The sequence below is a fragment of the Elaeis guineensis genome, chromosome 1, assembly GCF_000442705.2.
Source record: "Elaeis guineensis isolate ETL-2024a chromosome 1, EG11, whole genome shotgun sequence".
NCBI classification, from domain to species: Eukaryota; Viridiplantae; Streptophyta; class Magnoliopsida; order Arecales; family Arecaceae; genus Elaeis; species Elaeis guineensis.
Genome location: NC_025993.2, coordinates 101,813,412 through 101,822,579, shown reverse-complemented (window position 1 = coordinate 101,822,579; position 9,168 = coordinate 101,813,412). Strand labels below are relative to the sequence as shown.

Sequence of the window (9,168 nt, the reverse complement as noted above, 5' to 3'; positions counted from 1 at the left end):
TTTGTCATTATCATGGAAGCCTGGCGGGTTGTTCATCACTGGGTTGGACCTTAGATTTTGCTGATTGAAATTTGGATTACCTACATTAGGATTCTGGGACCATGAGAAATTCGGGTGATTCCTCCAACCTGGGTTATATGTGGGTGCATAAGGATTGTTCAATGGTCCTTGATAGGTGGCATTCACCTGTGCACACTCATTCGAGTAGGAACATTCTTCTAAGACATGGTCTGGTGCATTGCACCCTTTACACATGGGTGCAGATATTTGATTTACATTGGCTGGTCTCTGTAATTCTAAGGCTTCCAATCTACGTGTTAAGGTTGCAATCTTGGCCTCTGATGCTAGGGTTGGTTGAATTTGATGCATTCCTCCTCTTGAAGGTGTAGCTTTATCAGGTTCCCTAGTTGTTTCCCACTGTAAATTTTTCTCGGCTAGGTCTTCTAAGAATTGCCAAGCTTCAGTAGTTTCTTTGTCCATAAATTGGCCTTGGCACATGGACTCTAGCATGGTTCTTGAGTTTGAATCTAACCCCTCATAGATGATCTGGCATAGTCTCCAAGTTTTTATTCCATGGTGTGGGCATTGGGTCAAAAGATTCTTGAAACGATCAAAGTACTTCCAAAATGATTCACCAGCTAGTTGGTAAAATTGATTTATTTCATTCCTAATCCTAGCTGTTTTATGATGGGGGAAATACTTTTTTAAAAATGTTCTCACAAAGCCCTCCCAAGTAGTGACAGAATAGTTTGGCAGACTATAAAGCCACTTCTTAGCATTGTCCTTAAGGGCAAAGTTGATTAATCTAAGTTTGACCTCATCCTCTGTTAATTGCAGTTTCATGGTTGCACATACCTCCTCAAATTCTCTAATAAATATATAAGCATCTTCTAATCCTGTGAATTTTGGAAGCATATTTATGATTTGAGGTTTGATTTCAAAATTGTTAGCTGTGGGTTGTGGCAACCTGATACAAGATGGTTGGATGGAGCCAACTGGATAACACAAATCCTTAAGGGTCATGGGTTGGATTGGTTCAGCCATTGGAACAACAGGAATTGACTCAATTCTAACTAGACGACCCGACACTCTTCTCCACACACGAGGTGTACGGTTCTCGATGTTTATACAATTTTTTTTTTTTTTTTTATAAAATTTTTATGTATAAGGAAAAGAAAGAAAAGAGAAAAAGTTCTAAAGAGAAGATCCTAAGGAGTCCTAAATCTAAAGAAAAGTAACCAAATTAATTTAAATTTTAAATTTTTTTTTTTTTTTTTCAAACAAGTGAATCAATAAATTAAACTCAATCTATCCTAGGGTTAACCTAAATCTACACAGCTCCTAACTGTTCCAAGATGACCCTTCAAACCTTCCAAGTGGAGATTGATCAACTAGTTAGCCAGGTAAGTATAAGAGGTGGGAGGTTCACTCATCGTTGCCTTTCTAGACACCAAACGAGTTGGCCAGGCCAGCAACTGAACCAATTTAACAAACCACCCTCAGGGACTTGCCTAGACACCAACTAATCAAACAACTCAAACTTGGTAGAACTCTTAGGGTTCCTTGTCCTATTGAGCTCGAATTCCTTAAGGTTGACGTCTAATTGATTTTAAGATTAAAAGTCTAGGTAATGCGATATGATGGAGATGGTTTTTGGGCTAAGGAAGGGTAATGAAATCCCCACCTTATCTTGTTAATGGGTTGATGCCCTTAGATTAATTATGAAAATGCAAATACAAATAAACAAGATGACCAAGAATGTAAAAGATTTTAATTTAGAATTTTTTTTTTATTTTGATATTTTACTTCACGATTATGAAATGTCTTTTGTTTTGTTTTATATATTTTTTTTTTTGTGATTAAGTAAATTCAAATGATTAGGTCTAAAAGCAAAAGTAATTAACTAAAAATAATAAAAGAGAAATTAGAAGCGTACCTGAGTTTTCCAGCAATCACCAACTAAATATAGAAACCTAAAGAAAAAAGAAAGAGAGTTATAACGCACGAAGAACAAATATTTGAAAACAATTTAAAACGCCAAATCCCCGGCAACGGCGCCAAAAACTTGATGTGCAAATCTTAAAATTTGTAAATAAAACCGCAAGCGCACGGTGTGCAGAGTAGCACGACCAGCGAGTACGGGTCGATCCCACAGAGACTTGGTTTTTAAAATGATTTTCAAATCTATGCTCAAGCGAGCTTTAACAAAAATCGAAAGTCGAAAGTTGTTTGCTAAAGACAATAAGACTAAGGATCTAGGGTTTTTTTGAATCCACTAGATCTAGATTAGGGAATTCTACCTAGAATTTTTCTTATTGATCCTAACGACTACTCCTCTTGTCTTTCCCAAGCATAGATTATGAAGGGACTAAGGCCCAACGATAATCCATCAAGATTCTTTACAGGGGAGTAGTAACTAGGATCCCTTAGGGTTTTCTCCTCCTATGCACTGAATCAAGCATGAACTATGAAGGGACTCTGACCCAACTGTAGTTCATCAAAAATTCTTGGCAAAAGAGGAAGAAAAAGAAACCCTAAGAAAAAGAAAGAACTCTATGTAAAATCCCTACTCATGATCTAGCTTCATCGCAAACCCTAGAAGGGATGCTTAGCTAGACATGATCTAAATCTACTTGCAAAATTTAAATGCAGAAAAATAAACTACCCTAATTTCATAAATTAAACTATCCTAATTGCATAAATTTAAACTGCATAATTTAAACTAACCTAATTGCATAAAATTAAATTGCATAAATTAAACTATCCTAATTGCAAGAAAAATAAATTGCATAATGTAAAGAGATGAAATTGCATAAAAATAAGATTTTATATATAAAAAAAAAAATTATTACAAAAACCTCAAAGCTCGAGGCTTGAAAAGAGAGCTAAAAACCCCACTATCTAGGGTTACAAGCTTGATCTCAAGGAAGAATACCTAAAACAAGGGCCTTTGGGGGCTTTTTTTAGGCATTTGGGGGTTATAAGGTTTTCAAAACTTCCGATGTGGGACTAAGAGGTTTTAGGGGGTTTATGGTGCGCCGATGGGTCCATGGTCCATGCGCCTGTTGCTGTGGACCAGGCGGCTAACCAGATCACCAAATCAGTTGATTTTTGACCAATTTTGATCTGATTTGACTCGGGTTTGACCCAATTGAGTCTTCTTTCTTCATTCTTCAATTCCTGGGTCAATTTAACTCCGTTTTGCATAAAATTTGCGCCGTTGGAATCCTCTTTCCTTGTTCTTTCTATTGATGATCTCTTCTTCTGCAAAATATAATAACAAGTATCAATTTCTTAATAAAGTTAGATAATTTAGATATTAATTGATACTTTTTATGTCAATTTGTGACATAAATCATGATGCCAAAGGTACACTTCATTGGATTTAGTTTTCATTCGATATCTCCTCAGGATATCGAAAGTTTTGATCAAGTCATCAAAATGGAGGGTAGCCTCAGTGCTTTTCACGAGCATATCATCGATATATATCTCTATATTGTGGTCAATTTGGCTCTTGAAGATTTTGTTGACCAGCCTCTGATATGTAGCTCCAATATTTTTGAGATCAAAAAGTATGACTTTGTAGCAGTACAAGCCATTATCGGTGATGAACACCATCTTCTTCTCATCCTCAGATGTCATCCAAATCTGATTGTAGCCGGAGAAGGCATCCATAAAGCTGAGCAGCTGGTGGCTCGACATAGTATCAACTAGTTGATCAACCCATGAAAGTGAAAAACTATCCTTGGGGCAGGCTTTGCTCAAATCGATGTAGTTGATGCATATCCACCATTTGCCATTTGCTTTCTTGACCATCATGATGTTCGTGAGCCAATCCGAGTATGTCGTCTCACGAATGAAGTCGATTGCCAATAACTTGTCAACCTCTTCATCGATAGCCCACCATCGCTTAGGAGCAAAGCTTCTCTTCCTTTGTCACACCAATAGTTGGCATCGATATTCAGTCAGTGGATAATTATCTTAGGAGGGATGCCTGACATGTCTGAAGTAGACCAAGTAAAAACATCAGCATTCCTTCTTAGAAAGTCAATCCGCCTGCCCCACAGCTCATCGCTCAATGAGGATCCGACTTGGACGGTCTTAGTTGGGTCTTTATCGTTGAGGGACATGGTGATGAGTTGCTCTATGGGTTCTTTCTGACTTTCTTTCTCTCTTTGATCTAGGCCATCGTCGATGAGAAGAGCTTCAGTTGGCCTTTTTTCTTTAATTATAGTTAGGTAACATTGTCGGACCAAGTATTGATCTCCTCTCATTTCATCAGGTCTCCTTCTCATCGAAAAGCGCACGAGCAAATGGTATGTCGAGATAATCGCTCGAAGCACATTCAGCTTGGGTCATCCCAAAATGACATGGTAAGCAGAAGGGATTCAGACTACAAAAAAGTTGAGGCGCATGGTCGATTGCCGAGGTGGTTGTCTAGTAGTAACAGGGAGTTCTATTTTGTCTTCTACCTTGATTGAGTCACCGATGAACCCGAATAAAGGAATGTTAATAGGTTTTAGTTGATCAATAGAAAGTTGTATTCAGAAGAAATAGTCATAAAAAATTACATCAACAGAACTTTCATTATCGACAAGATATCATTTTACATCATAATTGGCTATTGTCATTGATACAATAATAGCATCGTTGTGAGAAGCTTGGACTCCTCGTAGGTTTTCCTTCGAGAAGATGATGTTGTCGTTTGTCCATTGTCGCTTGAAGGAACTGTTTGAGTCGTCCATCCCTCGGGATCCCGATCCTTTCGAGATCATGTTAATCACACCCGCTATAGGTTAAGTATGGGTCTCTTCATCGAGGTGCGGCTGAGGTGTTAGATCGGAGGGCAGTTGCACGGGCCGCTCTTGCACATACTTTTCGAGATACCCCACCTTATGAGGTCCTCTATCTCATTCTTTAACTTGATGTACTGCTTGGGTGTCGTGGCCATGGTCACAGTGGAACCAGCAGTAGTGCTTTTGGTTGCAAAATGCGGGCTTCGACTTCATAAGCTGGGGTCATTGAAGGTAGCTCTCTTCCTCTATTTTTATAAGAATCTATGCACGAGGAGTGGTTAAAGGGGTATAGGAGTCATACCTATTTCCAGAGTTTTTGGGCTTTGGATTTGATCGAAAAGGTGGAGCCTCCTTCTCAATGTGAGTTCGACTGGGCCCCATGGAGGTTTCTTCCTTCTTAATTTTCTTTTTCTGACCTTTGCCCTCATACTAGCATCGATCAGTCGCACCTTTCTCGGTAAAGATGTACTTTTGAATGCACTCGAGGAGATCGGCATAGATTCGAAGAAGCGTCTTATCTAGAGAGTAGGTGAACTTGGAGCTGCACAGTCCTGGCTTCATGATCGTGATGGCCATTGGCTTGTTGAGGTCTTTGACCTCCAAAGTGGTGGCATTAAAGTGTGCCATGAGGTCCCATAGAGATTCTCTATCTTATTGCCTGATAGAAAAAAGAATGTCGGAGGTTCGTGGCAACCTTTGATTAGTGTCGAAGTGCGCCATGAAGAGCTGCTCAAATTGCTAGAATGAGTAGATGCTCCCAAGTCAAAGCCCAGAGTACCACTTTCGGACAGTCTTCCAGAGGGTAACTGAAAAGACGATGCAGAGGAAGGCATCAGATGTCCTCTGGAGAAGCATAAGAGCTTTATAGCTCTCAAGATGGTTGAGTGGGTCGGTGGAGCCATCGTATAGCTCTATTTGCGGTATCTTGAGCTGACTAAGAATCGGCTTGTCGAGGATTCATCGAGAGAAGGGTAGATGGGAGCTGATGCCAAGCTCATCGATGGAATTCTAATAATTAATCTAAAGTTGATTCTTATAATGATCGAGCTCCCTCAGCTTTCGATCGTACTCATTCAATCATCACTGAGACTCGTCGAGATGCTTAGAATATCCTAGGATAGAATCTTCTCCAGAAGAAAAAGAACTGGATGAAGATTGGGGTCTCTTCCCTTGTGTGGAGCTCATCGAGGGGAAGGAGATCGATGATCATCGGAGTCGGCACATGGGGCGCATCGAGAGTTTGGACATGGTGATCGTCAGATGAGTTGAGGACTCATCTAACAGGAGCATCGGCTTAAGTGGTGGGTCAGAGAACGGGGCCGGTGGCTATGCCGGGAAGGCAAATCTTGCGGTGTTGGCTCCTTCGACCATTGTTGCTACTACTAGAGGCCGTCGATAGCCTCCATCAATGTTTTGACTTACTGCACAAGGGCAGCAAATTATGGGTGGTCTGTTGTCACCATTGGTTGCGAAGCGCTGGGCTCCCTGAGGGTTGTCGGAGGTGCATCACATCGTGATGAGCATCAAGCAGAGTGCTTCTCCTCCTTCCTGGCGTGCCAAGCTATATATTGCAGCTTGCCTCCGATGGGGTAGTCGGTTTGGAGCCGAGTCGTTGCACCTAGTCACTATGCGGCAGAAAGCTGTAGAGGAGAGTTCATCCACCGGAGAGAGAGCATAGCAGAGATGGTCAAGGACAAGAGCGCAATGTTGTAGCGAGCATTGGTGATAGTCTCTGCCTGACGTCAAAGTGGCTAGGTTTCGATGGAGCTCCGAACCACCGAGGATGCGAGATCTGTAAAGAAACTCCCGTCGGAGGTTGCTCCGATGAGAGCTCTCCGATGCTCAAGTCAGAGAGAAAACTCAATAGAGAGAGACAGAATCTCAGCCTGAGAGCCAGTATTGCGTAGCTAGAGGGATCCTCGCTTACCTCTATTTATAGAGGGATTAAGGTCAGTAGAGAGAGAAAGTCCATTTCGAATTTTTTGGCCGTACTGAGCAGTACAGGCAGCCCTATTGGCTTTGATAGCGTGCCTTTTGTTCGGCATGCAAGTGGCTGCGGCGGTGCACCTTACTACATGTGGGGTGTGATTAATGAGCTTGTGGGCATAATTAATGACTTCGTAGCTGGCGATGCAAGATATGGCTCTTGTGTGATGGGACTTGATATGATCCGATGGGATAGCGTGATGACCATGTTTGACGTTTTGTTGCCCGACTGGCACCCATGCTTTTGGATTCAGTAGTAGACAGAGTGAGTCCATTGAGCGGCATTACCTAGTTGGTAGGACACCAAATATATAGTCAGTCAAGTGACGAATACCATCATTTAGCTCATAGGCTGTGCATAGGCTGCATGTCGAACCAAGTCGGTAAAGTGCTGACTCGACTGAGCCACTACTCTTAGTCGGCAACGTGTCGTCAATCATAATCGGTGAGAAGCTGATTGGTTGAAGTCAGATTGAACTATAGTAGCTCAGTCGGCGAAGTATAACTAGTCGGTTGGGAGGCGAGGAGACAGGATAATCGGATAAATGATGAGGATCTACTCTAACACTACCTACTCAATCAATCGAATCTCTTCTTCCTTTTCCTTTAAAAGATACATGAAGGATGTTAAAAACAATCCTATCAAACTTCTGCACCTTCAAACCAGTGTGGAGTTTCATTGTTGTTGCATCAACACCATGAAAAATCATGGCTCCCATCTTCTCCAAACTCTCCAAATGTGATTTCACTTTACTTTCTCTTCCGCAGAACATCTGGTCCAGACAACTTTTATACGCCGGCAAAGAGTAAACATACGGAGGAGCAAAGAGAGAAAATTTAGCTTTCATTCTTGAGCTAGAAGGGGTAGGAAAAACAAAGAAACTAAAAAGTAAAAATAGTACTGCACGCTAGTAGCAAACAAACAGAGCTAAAGCGGACAAATATTATATTTCAACTTTGGGCAATTTCTGGGCAATAATAAGTTGGTATTTTTGCTAACTTTTAAAAAGATGATCTTAAAGACTTCCAAAGTAATCTTATGGTATTACTAGTTGTCCCAAAGCTAGTATGCAGGATGAGACAATCAATCTTGATCGCTAGTAGGACAATGCAATCTTCAATGCTTATGTGCAACAAAAAGGCAACTCGTATTACTACTGCAAATTTCTTTTTCTGAGGTGATTATTACTGTAAACTTCAGCTACAACAATCATGATCCTGGCCATCATACTCCTAACTAGCAAACAAATTCAGAAAAGATGAATCACCTTTCAACTAAAAAGCATGCAGTGAGTTTTGAATGATTTTTTCATTTGTTGCTGTGTAACTTGAAGTTATCTGGGGAAAAATAGAAAAAAAACTAATTGTGCCCAAAATTTTCAACCACCTTGTACATCTTACCAAAGCCATCCATCTTAGTCAGGAAAAATATTATAATGGCAGAAGCAATGCATGAATACATGTACGGCTTCTTACTGCTTAGGTGAGGATAAAGAAGAAATCAAAACAAAAGAGCCACATTTTCACAACTCTAAAGACATCAAGAAAAATAAAAAAAGGATCCCCAGAGCAATGTAAAGCACCAAAAAACCATAGGTGAACCCAAACTTATCAACACCACACATCCATGAGCCAAGAGCAATATATATTGAGTAGTTCAACGTGTTGATCATCTTTGACAAGAGTTATTACCAATAATATTAGGTGCTGCAAACCCTCTAGAGACTCATTTTTACCTGAACGGGTCAATACGAAGATATGGGTAGTTTGAGTAATATATGAAAATAGAATTATTCCTACAAAAGAAGTTTTGAAAATAGTGGGGTTCCCTCCGTTTTAGGACCTTCAGATACTCAAGTCAGTAGAGACGTTGAAAATAAATAGTAGAAGATAGAAAAATAGAGAGCAATGAGTGAAAATTAGAATGTAGAGAACTCAAATTTCCTTCAGTGTGGGAATTAAAAAGAGTTCAGTAGAGTCTGCACTCTGAGTTGTGACTTACCTTTCGGAGAATACCCTATCTCCCTTTATATAGAGAGTGGTTACTTAGCTGTTAAGTCATGAAGAAAGTTTGTTAGGCTGTTAATTTGTTATAATAGAATGGCCAATTGTAGGAAGATCGGGGGTTGTTATTCTCCAATGTGGAGATTACTTGTAAAATAGCTAAGCAAAGTTAGAGAGTAAATAATTTGTAATATATCTGATGTTGAATCACATTGGGTCAGGACTGATGTCCTAGGTGGCAGATCGGTAGGTGGCTTAGCTGATTACAATGCCTAATTAAGTCAATCCATATTAGTTTAGATCGACATGTAGTCAAGCTGAAGGTTAAATCAGATCGGCATTTCACTGATCTGCCCCTGAAGTTGACTTAATCAATACAATT

General features: G+C 40.2%; 1 non-coding gene across 1 annotated transcript; it reads left to right on the top strand.

Moving 5' to 3' along the window:
* Positions 1-568: 568 nt before the first annotated feature.
* Positions 569-675, top strand: LOC140854923 (small nucleolar RNA R71). The gene has a single exon (XR_012138017.1). It is a non-coding gene; the product is annotated as a small nucleolar RNA R71 (small nucleolar RNA).
* Positions 676-9,168: the final 8,493 nt, after the last annotated feature.